At 39.9% G+C, this 17,148-nt stretch overlaps 1 pseudogene; it reads right to left on the minus strand.

Moving 5' to 3' along the window:
* Positions 1–1,407: 1,407 nt before the first annotated feature.
* Positions 1,408–16,634, minus strand: LOC143858828 (ABC transporter B family member 9-like; annotated as a pseudogene).
* Between the last annotated feature and the right edge of the window lie 514 nt (positions 16,635–17,148).

Genomic DNA, 17,148 nt, shown 5'->3' on the forward strand with positions numbered 1-17,148 from the left:
AGCGTATGATAGGGTTCCCAGGAGTGTTATGTGGTGGGTCCATGAAAGGAAAAAAGTGCCTACAAAATATGTTGATATGATTAAGGATATGTACGATGGAGCAGTAACTAGTGTCAGAACCACGGATGGCACGTCTAGTGAGTTTCCAATTGCAATAGGATTGCACCAAGGATCAGTTTTAAGCCCTTATCTTTTTACGCTAGTTATGGATGAACTTACGGAGGGTATCCAAGATGAGGTACCATGGTGTATGTTATTTGTAGATGACATAGTATTAATTGACGAAACCAAAGCAGGAGTAAATGCAAAGTTAGACTTATGGAGAACTACTTTGGAATCCAAAGGTTTTAGACTGAGTAGGACTAAGAGAGAGTATATGGAGTGCAACTTTAGTAATGTAAGGATGTGTGATGATGATGTAGTAAATATGACTGGAAAGGAGGTACCTAAGAGGGATATATTTCGCTATCTTGGTTCAATTCTACGTAAGAAAGGAAAGATTGAAGAGGATGTTAACCATAGAATAAGAGCAGGTTGGCTAAAGTAGAAGCTTGCCTCAGGAGTTCTGTGCGATCGTAAAATCCCTACCAAGTTGAAGGGAAAGTTTTATAAGACAGTTGTGAGGCCAGCCATGCTGCTGTACGTCTCAGAATGTTGGGCCACTAAGAAGCAGCATGTGCATAAGATGAGTATAGCGGAGATGCGAATGCTTAGATGGATGTGTTGCCACACAAGGTTAGATCGAATTAAAAATGAAGACATCTGTAAAAAGGTGGGGTGAGGGGAACCAATTGAGGAGAAGATGAGAGAGCACCGCCTAAGATGGTTTGGGCATATCCAACGTAGGCCTTTGGATGCTCCAGTGAGAAGAAGTGACTTGTGCCAAGTTGATAGAGTAAAAAGAGGTAGGGACAGACCGAAAACACTTGGGTAGAAACAGTGAGGAAAGACTTGAGGGCTAGGAACATAACAGAGAACATGACCTTGGATAGGATAGAATAGAGGAAAATGATCCATGTAGACGAACCCAACTAGTGTCAGGAGTAGACTTAGTCATTTTGAACTGGGTAGATCCTTTCACCTTCTTCTTGAAATTTTTATAAAGGATTCATTAGCCGACCCCAACCAGGTTGGGACGAAGGCTTAGTTGAGTTGAGTTGAGTAGATACTACTATAGAAATTCCAGTAAGACTGCTGGTAAACCATGACAATATTATCTATTAAAATCCAAAATGTACTTTGCAACATAATCTGGTTGTTCTAAGTTTGGAGTCCTTTCATCACAAGAAGTGATATTGAAACTTTATTAAAAGACCAATTGTTATGCATTTTTTTCCCTGAGAGTACAAAGAGACAGGCACGTATTCAAGAAATGAGAAATCCTTCTTTCCCATCCCCTTTCTTCTTTTATGTGGAAGAGCTCATGTGAAGTGCTACTAAAGATGCATACACTCCATCTGTCACCTGCACCAAAGCCTCATGTCTTCCCTTCTCTGATATCACGCCATTCTTTAACACAGCGATCACATCAGCCCCCTTGATTGTGGAGAGGCGATGAGCGACAACTACAGTTGACCTGTTCACTATCACCCTATCTAGAGATTCTTGAACCACTCGCTCAGATTCTGCATCCAGAGCACTTGTTGCCTCGTCAAGTAGAAGGATTTTTGGGTCTTTAAATATCGCCCTCGCAATGGCTATCCGTTGTTTCTGCCCACCCGATAACTGTACTCCTCTTTCAACTACGCACGTATTGTACCCTTGTGGCAGCCCTGATATGAACCGATGGGCATTGGCGGCTTCTGCAGCTGCAATTATCTCATGCTCGGTGACCTTTCCTTCCTTCCCGTAGGCAATGTTGGCACCGATTGTTTCATTGAAAAGTACCGGCTCTTGGCTTACCAAACCCTTCTGTTGCCTTAGCCATCTTAGCTTAAACTTTTGAATTTTCACCCCATCTAGCAAAATCCGGCCCGCATCAGTATCATAGAACCTCTCTAATAAGGCGATTACCGTCGACTTCCCGCTGCCACTCTCTCCAACAAGAGCAACAGCCTGCGAAGAGAATGATCGCAAATTCATGATAAAAATCTTTAGAAGGTTTCTTTGTTACATAATCCTAGTATGGAAAGAGCTTAGAGGCAAATCCAGTGGTACCTTTCCAGAGGGGATGCTCAAACACAGGTCTCTAAAGATCTGCACATCTAGGCGACTTGGGTACTTGAAGCTGACATGTTGGAACTCCAGGTCACCCCTCACATTGGGTAATGTCATTCCCTGATCACTGCTTGTGTCAATTTTGTATTTCCTGCCAAGGATCGCAAAAATAGAAGCAGTTGAATCCTTAGCTTTGCTGGAATCTGGAGCCAGTGCACTGGTCTGAGAAACTCCACTAGCCGCCATTGTCAAAGCAAAGAAAACCTGTAATTGAAAAACCACCACTCAAGCCAAAATAAGCATGGAAAACCAGAACAAAAACCCAAATCCAAAAGAAAAAGAAGGGGAAGAAAGAAACTGGCTGCTTACTCTGAAGACCTGGGAAAATGTTGCCTTTCCATCTTCCACAAAACGTGCTCCGGAGTAAAAGCTGAGAGCATAGGTGCAGAAGAGCACAAAGAAGGAGAAGCCAAAACCAACGCCGCTAACAATTCCTTGCCGAACCCCACGTTTCATTGGGCCCTCGCATTTCTTCTTGTAAAGATCCATTACCTTTTGTTCCGCACAGAACGATGCAACTGTCCTGATACTTCCTACCGCATCATTTGCTACTTGACTAGCTTCTTCGTGCATCACCTGCAACCGACAACATCATTATCTTAATCAAATATTGCGTGCTTAATATGCACATTTTATCTTGTGCCATATAAGTGTTATTACATAGTCCATCAAGATCAATCCCATAGCAATTATATTGCAATGGCATAGTTAGCAGGTTGGGAAACAAATTTCCGAAAGTAAATGTGAAACGGAAGCGGGAAACGTAGAGAAAAATAGAGGCGAAGCGAGAAACGGGTTCTTGGCCACTTTGGCCTGTTTAGATTAACCCCAAGTGCATTGATTATGACCTATATATTGTGCATTTTATGCTAAGATTGACCCCAAGTGTTCAGTTGATTGAACTCTGTGGTTCTTGGCCACATTTGGCCTGCAATATGTGTCAGTACCCTGGAAGACAATGACATGAAGCAACATTAGACTTGTATGAAGGAACCAACCTTAGCATCAGCACTGAACCCTCTAAGAAACTTCATCTGAACATATCCTTGCAAACCCACCAAAGGTAGTAGGACCAAAATTATAAGCGCCAATCTCCAGTTAGCTACCTTGGCTATCACAAGTCCTGCAGTGATTGTTGCTATATTCTGTACCATAAGAGCCAAAGCATCTCCTACAAGGCTTCACACAGTTGAAGCATCAGCCGATAACCTTGCACCAATTGCCCCACTGAATTGAAACCAGAATTCACAGTTAGAAAGCCTCATAGATGTGGCCAAGTGGATTGTAGTGTATGAAGAACAAACCTTGAATTTTCAGGCTCGTCGAACCAACTGATTTCTTGGTGCACCACCCTCTCAAATGACAAAGAGCGGATACGTTGGATGAGCTTAGCCCCAGCAACTCCAAATAGAAAATGTTGCATTGGCAGTGCAGCCATAGAAATGGCCCCTAGACCCACAAATGTCACTGCCCAAAACCTAGCATCTTTCCGAAGCTCGTGCGGTGGCTCGTAGAAGATTTTGATGACGCTTGAAAGAAAGACTGCGAATACAGGGAAAATCATTCCATTTACAGCTGCAGCAATGGACCCAAGCAGTAAAATTGGAAGCTCTGGCTTGTTAAGGTAGGCTAGACTTTTGATTGAAACATCTCGTCGGGTTTTGTCATATCCATCGCCTCGTTTTTTACCTTCATCTCCTACATGGCCATCCTCTTGAAAGCTTATGACACCAGGTGAGCCCGAGGAGGCCAAGAAAGAGTGTCTACTGCTTCCCCTTCCTGAGAAACATCTGCTTACGGATCTCCTTAGAGACAACCTCTGGCTTCCAGATCTGCCCATTGCCTTACCGGTATCAAAGCTTAAATCGACCTTATCCGGGTCGATAGAGGGTACTTCTTCTGGTTGGTTATTCACCTCCTGTAGACGTATGAGCTGAGAGTAAGCCCCATCAGGATCCTTGATCAACTCCGAATGAGAACCTAATGGAAGGGACAATAAAGTAAAATGCGAATATAAATGTTAGACCGCATTAAATGAACTCCTCTCTGTTTGTTTTGAGAGCAGAAATGTATAACCTTGCTCCACAATTCTCCCTTGATGCACAACTGCTATTGTGTCGGCATTCCTCAACGTGTTCAAACGATGGGCAACAACCACAGTGGTCCTGTTAAACATAATCCTCAAAAGAGCGTCTTGAATTATGCTCTGAGATTCAGCATCCAATGCGCTCATTGCTTCATCAAGAAGTAGGATCGTGGGGTTCTTCAGAATTGCCCTTGCAATTGCAATCCTTTGTTTCTGTCCACCAGACAGTTGTGTGACTTGTGTCCCATGCTCGCCGACCATCGTGTCAAGGCCCCGTAGATCACAAGGTCTAATTGGTCAATAATTACGAAATCCATTTAACCTCTATTTGATAGAACAACAAATTCACTGAAAGAAGATTGTGGAGGTGAATTAACTTTGGCAGTTTATCTATGAACTTAGCAACATTAGCAAGCTCTGTGGCTGTTCTGATTTCTTCTAGTGTTGCACCTGCTTTTCCATAAGCAATGTTCTCTTTTATGCTAGTCATAAATAAGATAGGCTCTTGGCTAACAAGACCAATTTTCTCCCTGATCCACCCGAGCCACAGCTTCTTCAAGTCTACACCATCTATAAGCACTTCACCAGCGTGGGGATCGTATAATCTCTGTACTAAGCTAATCACTGTCGACTTTCCACTGCCAATCTCCCCAACTAAAGCCGCAGTTGTGCCATTTGGAACATGAACTGAGAAACCGGAAAACACTGGAACATCGGGCCTTGCCGGGTAGCTAAAGTACACGTCTCTAGGTTCGATTTCACCCATGATGTCTTCCAATATAATCCCGCTCGTGTCATAGGCATCGATCTTTGGTTTCTGTTCAATGGTCTCAAACATCTTGTAAGCTGCAGCTTGCCCTGCTGCAAATGCATTCAAGGAAGGTGATGCCTGGCCTAGAGACCTGGTTCACCACATGATTTCTGTTAGATTTCTTCATGATGGAGTGGATGGTGGAAGAGAAGATGAGAGGAGACGAGAAGAGAGAGGGAGAATGGCATGAAATGGAGAAGCAAAAAATTGCGTCCCCCCCGCCCCCCAACTCACACACACACACACACACGATTTCACCTGTATATTAAATATAATACAAATGACCAATTTGCCCTTAAGTGGCGTGAATACATTTAACAATTTCAAGAGACCAAGCAAAGGTGAAAACAGATAGAATTATCAACTTGGCGTTGTGTTATTCGGACTTACGTTCCTCCAGTCGTGATGGCTATTATGACATTGATGACTTCTCCGCCATTGTACCCTTGTTCAATATCAACTTAGCGCCATACCACACGGCTAATCCATAGCTGCTAAATATGATTAACAGAATAGTACCGATCCCTAATCCAGTGGCCACCCCTTGTTGGACGGCAGATGCATAAGCTTTTTTGAGAGAGAGGTTATATTTTGGTATAGCCTGCTTCTCCCCAGTGAAGGATACAACCTTGCAAGTGTGCGTGAGAGGAAATCAGTACAATTCTGTCTCACTGAACCGAGAATGCAAAAAAGATAGAATTCTAACAAGTGCAACACTTCTTATAGAGCGTCTGTTGTGGTTCTAATGGATCCAATTGTTTGTTCTACGAAAGTTCCTGCTTCTGCACATGCTATCTGTCCGCGACTTGACATTTTTGTTGTGAGTAATGTTATAGTCGCAAAGGAGATGACCAAAGGTGGAATACATGACAACATTACAAGTGAGAGAAGCCGTCCTAACGCAACCACAAAGCCCCCCCCCGCGCCCCCCCCCCCCCCCCCCAAACTCACACACACACGATTTCACCTGTATATTAAATATAATACAAATGACCAATTTGCCCTTAAGTGGCGTGAATACATTTAACAATTTCAAGAGACCAAGCAAAGGTGAAAACAGATAGAATTATCAACTTGGCGTTGTGTTATTCGGACTTACGTTCCTCCAGTCGTGATGGCTATTATGACATTGATGACTTCTCCGCCATTGTACCCTTTTTCAATATCAACTTAGCGCCATACCACACAGCTAATCCATAGCTGCTAAATATGATTGACAGAATAGTACCGATCCCTAACCCAGTGGCCAACCCTTGTTGGCGGCAGATGCATAAGCTTTTTTGAGAGAGAGGTTATATTTTGGTATAGCCTACTTCTCCCCGGTGAAGGATATTGTTGACTTTCCTTGTGAAAAAAAAAGGAGAAAGTTTTAGTAATTCAAAATTACAAAAAGGGGATTCTTTTTGTCTTTTGTGGTTTGTCTTTTAGGACTTACTTTATGATTTTGAATGTTTCTACCAAAATTTGAACTTCCCTCAAAAAGGGCTAAAGTCTTGTGAAAACTTTTAGTCCAAGATGGGAAGTTCATGGGGAAGAGAGTGGCCATATATATTCTTTCACTCTATTTATCTTGTGAATGAGAAAGAAGAAAAAGGGGGTTCCTCGCGCATGAGCCGACGGGTGGCCCGGTGGGCTAGACCATACCACACACGCACGCCGCCCGGCCGGGCCGGGCCTGGTGCGCGCGTTGGTCCAAAGCCTTTTTACTTTTCTTTTATTTCTTTCTTCTCATTTGTTAATTATTTTACCATTTTTATCATGACTTGTTACCGTTTTAGATACGGTGTAATCATGTTTTGTAACCGCCCAATTAATTTTCGTTAATTTCTACCCGTTGGGAAACGTCTTAAAACGTGTCCCTTAATTATGTTAATTATGGACGAGTCTTTTGGAAGTTTATAAAATCGTCCTTTGGAAAGAGGGATAACTAAGGAAAAAATTCTTCTCTGGAATTTTTCTTCCTCTCTTCTGCATCTGTGCTTTTGAACAATTTCTATTAATTTTTCAACTCTGATCAAGGCTACAAAACCGTGTTCGCAAGGCATCTGGGTAGCGTGAGTGCACACCTCCTGGAGCGGAGTTGTTGTATCCTGGAGACATACGCCAAAACACCCAATCTGCACCATGATTCATCGTATGTGGGGGCGATACTTGTCTCAAGGACAGCGAATTTAGATTCGTGCCTCGACTCACCGATAAGTTCCACTAACTTTTGTTTTGCTGCTGTTTTAGTTCTATAGATCACATTTTATTGCATTGCTTATACATCTGCCATATTATCAGATTCATTGGAAGAAAGGTATAATCCGAAATTTTCGAAATTCCTTATTAACAAGATAACAATCTTGAGACAAGTATCGTGATTTTATCAAAGGGATATTTCAGATTATAGACTTATGGCTTCGACTAACGTTGAAAGACAAGAAAAGTTTGATGGATCTGACTTTAAGAGATGGCAACAGAAACTGAGATTCTTTCTTGCTACTTTAGAACTGGAATATGTTTTATCTGTTGTGGTTAATATTGCTGAAGAAAATGAACCTGCTAGATCTCATGTTTCTAATAAATGGAAAAGAGATGATTATATGTGCAAGGGACATATTTTGAATGCTTTAGTAACAAATTATATGATGTTTACTGTGGTGTTGAATCTGCTAAAGAACTTTGGGAAACTTTAGAGAAGAAATATCTAGTAGAGGCTGCAGGATCAAAGAAACATGTCATATGGAAATATTTCCGATTTATGACGGTGGATGGGAAATCCGTAATGGATCAAGTAAATGAAGTACAATTGATAGTGGCTGAAATCCTATCTAAGGGGATAAAGATAGATGAGGAGTTTCAAGTAGCCGCTATAATTGATAAGTTACCACCATCATGGGAGAAATATCAAAACACTCTCTTGCATGATAGAAATGACATGTCTCTTCAGGATCTGTTTGTTTATTTGAGAACTGAAGAAGAAACCTCTCTAGGAAAACACCTCATAGAAATTCTGACTATGTGTCCAAGGTCAATCTCACAGAATCTAAGTCTGATAATAAAGCCAAAATAAGAAGGATGGTAAATTTAAGAAAAACACCAAGAACTTTAAGAAAAAGAAAGGTGATTGCTTCATTTGTGGGAAGCCAGGTCACTACGCCAAGGATTGCAAAAAGAAGAAAGGGAAAAATGTTTCTAATGTGAATATTACAGAGTCCAAGCAACCCAAAACTCATGTGTCAGAAGAACAATATCTCTCTACTGTGGTTTCTGAGGTGAACCTAGTGAGCAATATGAAGGACTGGTGGGCGGACACTGGAGCCACAAGACACATCTGCAAAGATAGGAGCGCTTTCATTTCCTATGATTCAGGGGCAGATGGAGAGCAGCTTTTTATGGGGAATTCTTCCTCCTCGGTTATTGCTGGAAAATGGACGGTCGTCCTAAAGCTCACATTTGGGAGAATTCTAAAGCTGAAAGATGTCCTTCATATACCAGACATTCGAAAGAATCTTGTGTCAGGTTCACTTCTAGTCAAGAAAGGCTTCAAAATGGTGTTGAGGCAGATAAGGTTGTCTTAACTTTGAATGGGTCTTTTGTGGGGAAAGGGTACGCTTGTGAAGGACTTTTTAAACTCAATGTAATTGTAAATGAAATGAATAAAGCTTCTTCTTCTGCTTACATTGTAGATTCTTTGGATGTTTGGCGTGGTAGACTAGGTCATGTGAATTTTTATTCTTTAAAGAAAATAATTAACTTAGGTTTAATACCTAGTGCTGAACGCAGTTCAAATAACAAATGTGAAGTTTGTGTTCAATCCAAATACACTAGGAAACCATTCCATAAGATAGAAAGGCAATTAGAAATTTTAGGTCTCATTCATAGTGATGTTTGTGAATTAAATAGCACATTAACTAGAGGTGGTAAAAGGTACTTCATAACATTCATAGATGATTATTCTAGGTTTTGCACAGTGTACCTTATGAGATATAAGGATGAATCTTTTGGAAAATTCATTACATATAAAACTGAGGTTGAAAACCAATTAGGACATAAGATAAAAATCTTAAGGTCTGATAGAGGAGGTGAATACACCTCAAACGAATTTAGTGAATACTGTGAAATTCATGGAATAATTCATCAAGTGACTGCACCTTATTCTCCACAACAGAATGGTGTGACAGAAAGGAAAAATAGACCTCTAGTTGAAATGGTTAATGCAATGCTAGGAAGTTCTGGTTTACCTCAAAATCTTTGGGGAGAGGCTATACTCTCTGCATGCTATATTCTTAATAAAATACCATATTCAGATTCTGGTAAAACTCCATATGAGTTATGGAAAAATAGAAAGCCTAGTTATAAATACATTAAAGTGTGGGGGTGCTTAGCCAAGGTGGCAGTACCTGGACCTAAGAAATCTAAACTAGGTTCTAAGACTACTGACTGTGCATTTATTGGTTATGCACAGAACAATAGTGCTTATAGGTTCTTAGTAGTTAGATCTCAAAATAGTGAGATTCAATCTAACAATATTATAGAGTCTAGAGAAGCTGAGTTTTTTGAAAACATATTTCCTTGTTTCAATAGACATACTAGTGATGTTTTAAAGAGACCTTTGGTGTCAGATTCTAGTGATAATGATGCTTCTGAAAAGGTGTTGGAACTTAGAAGAAGTAAGAGAGCCAGAATTGAAACTAGCTTTGGTCCTGATTTTATTTCATAACTTGTAGAAGGTGATCCGTTAACTTATAAGGAAGCTATATCTTCTCCTGATGCATCTTTTTGGAAAGATGCAATTAAATATGAAATTAAATCAATTATGTTTAACAACACATGGATATTGACTGATCTACCTCCTGGTTGTAAACCACTTGGTTGCAAGTGGATCTTTAAAAAGAAACTAAAGACAGACGGAACAGTAGACAAATTTAAAGCTAGATTGGTAGCTAAAGGTTTTAAACAAAAGGAAGGTATTGATTTCTTTGATACATATTCACCTGTAACTAGAATTACCACCATTAGAGTTTTGATTGCTATAGCAGCAATTCATAATTTGGAAATCCATCAGACAGATGTAAAAACAGCTTTTCTAAATGGTGAATTAGATGAAGAAATCTATATGGATCAACCTGACGGCTTTGTAATTCAAGGCCAAGAACATAAGGTGTGTAAACTGGTAAAATCGTTGTATGGTTTAAAACAAGCTCCAAAACAATGGCATGAGAAATTTGATAGTGTAATGCTATCAAATGGATTCATAATTAATGAGTCGGATAAATGTGTTTACAGTAAATTTAATGGAAACATAGGTGTGATTGTGTGTCTGTATGTAGATGATATGTTGATCATCGGAACATACATTAAAGTTATTAAAGAAACCAAAAAGTTTTTGTCAACTAATTTTGATATGAAAGATTTGAGTAAGGCTGATGTTATCCTGGGTATTAAAATTAAAAGAAAACCAGATGGAATTTTTTTAACCCAATCTCACTATGTGGAAAAAATACTCCAAAAGTTTAACCAGTTTGACTATAAACCAATGTCTACGCCTTATGATTCAAATCTAAGATTGTGTAAGAATAAAGGAGATGGTGTTAACCAACTAGAATACTCTAGAATAATTGGGAGTCTCATGTACTTAATGAACTGCACCAGGCCGGATATAGCCTATGCAGTGGGGAGACTTAGTAGTTATACCAGTAACCCTGGTCATGAGCATTGGGATGCTCTGATTAGAGTAATGAGGTATCTTAAGGGTACTATTAATCTTGGTTTACATTTTTTTAAATATCCAGCTATATTAGAGGGGTACAGTAATGCTAATTGGGCGTCAGGGTTGGAAACAAAGTCTAGAAGTGGATATGTCTTCACTTTTGGGAGAGCCGCAGTGTCTTGGAAGTCTACCAACCAGACATGCATTGCCAGATCCACTATGGAATCTGAATTCATTGCTTTAGAGAAAGCAAGTGAGGAAGCCGAATGGCTTAGAAATCTTCTTATGGATATTCCTTTATGGAATAAGCCGGTACCGGGTGTTGTGATTCACTGTGATTGCAAGGCTTCCATTGGAAGGGCAAAAAACAATGTATACAATGGGAAATCCCGACACATTCGTCGGAGGCATAACTCCATAAGACAACTGTTGAAAAATGGAGTGATCACAATTGACTTTGTGAGGTCAGAAGATAATATATCAGATTGTCTGACAAAAGGACTAAGTAAAAACTTGGTCTTAAGCACATCGAGGGGGATGGGGCTGAGGCCCATGTATTGAATCACCTGTAATGGTAACCCAACCTAACTGACTGGAGATCCAAAGAAGTAGGCTCAATAGGAACAACAAGTTACTTGAGTGGTTTGTTTTGCACCTTGTTAAAGTGATATGAATTCGCTAAACCTATCCCTATGGTGTGCGTGGGTGCAACCTGTAACGAAAAGAGGATGAGTTATTATAACTCTTAATGATATCTATAGCTGAATCTTTAGTGGGGTGCGAAATTACAGGGCACTCTTGATAGATACACGTATGTGAGTGTGAAGTGTGGCCGCTTCTATGAGAATTTGGGCTGATTCTCTAGAGCACCCATGAAACAGGATCGAGCACATGGCCAAAAAGTGCTACACCGAGAATACATTTATGTTTGAATTCGTTGTGTGTGTGATATGTTGTCTAAGTTTATCACTCAAAGTTCTTGGTTCAAGACTTTAGTTCACCAAGTGCTTGGTAAACTCGATATATTTACACTAGGTCTAGGTTCAAGTCCAAAAGACACCTATACCGATGCATAACTTATTCTCTTGCCTTGATCAGAGTTTCTTTTTAATGATTTTGTTTCTTTGGTATAATTTTGAATTTGTGGGGGATTGTTGACTTTCCTTGTGAAAAAAAAGGAGAAAGTTTTAGTAATTCAAAATTACAAAAAGGGGATTCTTTTTGTCTTTTGTGGTTTGTCTTTTATGACATACTTTATGATTTTGAATGTTTCTACCAAAATTTGAACTTCCCTAAAAAAGGGCTAAAGTCTTGTGAAAACTTTTAGTCCAAGATGGGAAGTTCATGGGGAAGAGAGTGGCCATATATATTCTTTCACTCTCTTTATCTTGTGAATGAGAAAGAAGAAAAAGGGGGTTCCTCGCGCATGAGCCGACGGGTGGCCCGGTGGGCTAGACCATACCACACACGCGCGCCGCCCGGCCAGGCCGGGCCTGGCGCGCCCGTGTGTCCAAAGCCTTTTTACTTTTCTTTTATTTCTTTCTTCTCATTTGTTAATTATTTTACCATTTTTATCATGACTTATTACCGTTTTAGATACGGTGTAATCATGTTTTGTAACCGCCCACTTAATTTTTGTTAATTTCTACCCGTTGGGAAACGTCTTAAAACATGTCCCTTAATTATGTTAATTATGGACGAGTCTTTTGGAAGTTTATAAAATCGTCCTTTGGAAAGAGGGATAACTATGGAAAAAATTCTTCTCTGGAATTTTTCTTCCTCTCTTCTGCGTCTGTGCTTTTGAACAATTTCTATTAATTTTTCAACTCTGATCAAGGCTACATAACCGTGTTCGCAAGGCATCTGGGTAGGGTGAGTGCACACCTCCTGGAGCGGAGTTGTTGTATCCTGGAGACATACACCAAAACACCCAATCTGCACCACGATTCGTCGTATGTGGGGGCGATACTTGTCTCAAGGACAGCGAATTTAGATTCGTGCCTCGACTCACCGATAAGTTCCACTAACTTTTGTTTTGCTGCTGTTTTAGTTCTATAGATCACATTTTATTGCATTGCTTATATATCTGCCATATTATTAGATTCATCGGAAGAAAGGTATAATCCGAAATTTCCCAAATTCCTTATTAACAAGATAACTAGATACAACCTTGCAAGTGTACATGAGAGGAAATCAGTACAACTCTGTCTCACTGAACCGAGAATGCAAAAAAAGATAGAATTCTAACAAGTGCAACACTTCTTATAGAGAGTCTATTACCGTTCTAATGGATCCAATTGTTTGTTCTACGAAAGTTCCTGCTTCTGCACATGCTATCTGTCCGCGACTTGACATTTTTGTTGTGAGTATTGTTATAGTCACAAAGGAGATGACCAAAGGTGGAATACATGAGAGAAGCCATCCTTTTACAAATGCAACCACAAAGCCACCAAAGAATGTTGAAACAAGCTGTGTGAACTTCCCAACCTGAGAAAAAAAAACGTTACCAGCAAAAGCACACACTTTAGAAGAAAGCTTCTTAGCCATGAGCTGAAAATGAGTTGAGGATTGGTACTACTATGTGTCAATCTTCCCATGTGGTAATTGATAACAACAAAACAAGTGCGAACTGATGAAGACATCAATATCATGGACATGGATTTCAATAGAGCTTGTGTTATCTCTAACATGTAGGCTATCATTCAAGTGTTGCAGGACTTTTATTCAATAAAATCGGCCTGTGATTTCTCTTTAACATTGTCTTAGTGACTAAAAACATCTCACCTTTTCGCCCATGGCATCTTGAATGAGCATTGTGTCACCAGACATCCTCCCGACAACTTCTCCGGTGGAGGTTTCCTTGTCAAAGAATGCAATATCCTGCCTCAGAATGGTTTTCAGGTACAGACCTCGAATGCAAGTGGCCTGTCTTTCCCCTGTTACCATCCAGCTTGACACCTCTGCCCATGGACAAACAGTGTGATGCAGATAATAGGCCAACAAGTGGCATATTTGCCCATTAGGATTTATATTTCCATGTTATTTAGTTGAGGAATTTATTTTCATGTTATTTAGATTCTAGGATATTTATTTCCATGTTTTTAGTTGTTAGGACTTTTGTTTTCTGTGGAATTTTATTTCCATCCCATTGCCTATATATAGGCCTAATTGTATTAGGGATATTAACTTTGATGATTAATTGAAATGAGATCTTCTCCCGCAGAATTCTTTCCTCCCCTATTATTCTACTTCTCTTCTTCTATTCTTCCCTCTCTTCTCATCTCCTCCGATTCTCTTCTATTCTTCTCCTTCCCCTATTCCTCTTCTCTTCTTCCCTTAATTCTTTTTCTCTTCTTCTCCTCTCTCTTAAAACTTTTGAAGTGAGAGGGTTATTTTCCTCAAGGTGTGTAGAATTGCTCATTATTGGCTCTATTTCAATGCATAAAATTTGTTTTATGCCCATTTTACATCGAAAGAAACAGGTCCTGAACGTAAAATGGCATAAAACAAAATTTACCCTGATATTTATGTGGAAAAATGGGTTTAAGATTTGTTTTACGCTCATTTTGAGTGAAATGAAATGGAGCCAATGTAAAATATGGGGTTATTTTTGTTTTTTTTGAAGTTGAATAAGAGAGGGAAAAACAGAGGAAAGCATTAGCAATTGAAAAGGCTTATAAACAAACAGTGCCGGGCTCAAGGAATTGAAAAGGCTTTAGAAACAAAATATTTACACTTACGTAGGAATGAGGCAACACCAGAGCCAACAGCCAAGTACACATATTTAAGAGCTACCTGGAAACACATACCACCAAACCAAAATTCTGATCACTTAATACCCACAGTATCTTCAGAACATCAACATTGCAAGCAAAACAAAACAAATAAAAATGAGGGGAATGATATTTGCACTCCCTTTCCTAGCAATTACACCTTTAAGGGCCTGTTTAGTTGCGCGCAGGAAACGGAAAGGAAAAGGAAATGACGTGGCAGAAGGAAACGGAAAGGAAAAGAAACTGCTAAGAAAGCAGTAGGAGTGCGCATTCAGTTGCCAGGAAACGGAAAAGAAACAGTAAAAAAATAACAGGAATGTGCATTCAGTTGCTAGGGAAACAGAAAAGAAACAGCACATAATATGTTCTTTACCACATATAAAGCAATTTATGTCCCCTAAGCCTACCAAATAGTTCACTAATACAAATAAATACTCAAAAAAACTTAAGAAGCAGATTTTAAAAGCAATATAATTGAACCAACAAGAAAGAGGGAAACCCATGGTAACACCCTATGTGGCACCGCCTCTACCCTTTGCACCTCCTCAACCCTTTCGCTGCTCTGATACCTGGTTCTCTCCAAATATGCGTCTAGCTATGACTGAGCCTCCGCCAACGTCCCAAATGAGCGTAGCATGCTCCGCTAAATTTGTCAACTTGCTCATGGTACTCTGGCCAAGTGTAGTAAATCCCAGGCATCCTGCCATTAAAGACAACATAGTACTTCTGCTTCCCCATACTCACCTAACAAAAAGACAACATATCACATGATGAAAAGATGTCAAAGCATCATCCAAATGTCAAAATAGAAAATATGCACCGCCTGCCATTAACCGCCATCCAAATGTCAAAGATCATTACAGATAAAAATAACTACTTCCATAACTACCAACATCCAAAATAAAAGCTACCACCATAACTATCAACATTCAAAATAAATAACCACCATCCAAAATAAAACAAAGACTGTAAAGTTCATATAACGGTAACCACTACCATAACCACCACCCAAAAAATGCCACAAAAGCATTGTTCATATAACAGTAACTACCACAATAACCACCTTCAATCATCCATCTATTGCCTGATGAAACGAGCCATCTTCCTTCGGATGTACGACCTCCTCTCCTCCTCCTCGTACATGATGGAAAGATGCGCCTGAGATGGATTTACTATGAGGTACTACGTGGTCCATAACAAGATATCCTGCGAAAAACCCCCAACCCCTCTAACAGCTTCGGAAAGCTGTGCAAGGTAAGCAGGGGCACGTGCACCTGTGAGGGCATCGGCAACCTTGTCTATGCTTGTTGAGAGACGCGACATACTGTCCAAATGTGCCCCACCCTGGCGAGTCCTCTGTCGTCTGGTACCAGCCCGTCTTAAGGGAGATGTCTCACTACCACCATTAGTGGGATTTGCTTCTAGAGATGGTCGATGGTGAGACATGGGGGTATGGCCATCTGCAAAGTCATACCCAATGTCATCAAGACTGACTGGCTGCGAACTTGCTATGCTTGGATTCTCATGCGTCCTAGACCCGGCCCCTTTCGCGAACTCATCTCCAAAGATTTTGCACATATCGTCATGCAAAACATGATGGGTAGTGAAGTGTTTCTTATGTTTTGTATTAGCCCGTGATAATGAGCATAAAAAATAAGAAGATATTGGATATGGTATTACTATAAGAAGATTGTATTTTGAAGAAGTGTTTCTTACAACGACGTAGTGATCGTAGACCTCTTTCTCGCAGGTGACCATTTTGGTGTCATTGTCCCAACCAAAACCGCTTCTACTGAGGATGATGCAAACATTCTTGTATGTTTCTTTCATAGTCTTGATGCGGTTTTTTATGTGCTCCTTATTGAGTTGGAGGTTGAAAAAGGCATTCATTGCAGTGGCTGCAGCTACATAAGCATGATCCTTAAAATCATGTGGGATTTTGTACCCTTCTGCGATTTGAACTAGAAGGGTATCTACAAGCACCTTGTCCATTTGGCCATTCCAAATGATATTCTTCCCCCTCTTCTGGGAGGTTTGTGGCGCAGTTGTCATTCTGATTCAATATGAACATATATGTTTGTTAGGAGTCATACATCTATATAATAACCTGAGATGTATAACAACTTGAATAAACACACATACAACCATCAAAACATAACAAAGTTACAACATACATCATCCAAGCATAAAAAGATACAACATACATCATCCAAAACAATTAGCTACTATCTTCCTTCAAAATTTTAATCCATCACACTAATAACAACAGAGTTACTTGAATAAACACACATACAACCATCAGAACATAACAAAGTTACTCGAAACAGTAAAAGAGTCATACAACCAATAAAACATAACAAAATTACTCTAACCATATATGGAGTGAAACTATAATCTCCTAACGTCAATGATGTCTACTGAAATCATTCCACATCTATGTGGTAAGCGTGTTTCTAATTTCCTCTCCTGCTCTTTTGTCATCATCCCTTGATTGAGGAGAATCTCGTGGTATGTCCTCATCTTCCACAGTTTGTAGCAAGAGTTGTCTAGCTAGAAAGTTGTCCAC

Source organism: Tasmannia lanceolata, unplaced genomic scaffold (assembly GCF_043159265.1).
Source record: "Tasmannia lanceolata isolate RefF3 unplaced genomic scaffold, GAP_Taslan_0.1 ptg000026l, whole genome shotgun sequence".
Taxonomy (NCBI): domain Eukaryota; kingdom Viridiplantae; phylum Streptophyta; class Magnoliopsida; order Canellales; family Winteraceae; genus Tasmannia; species Tasmannia lanceolata.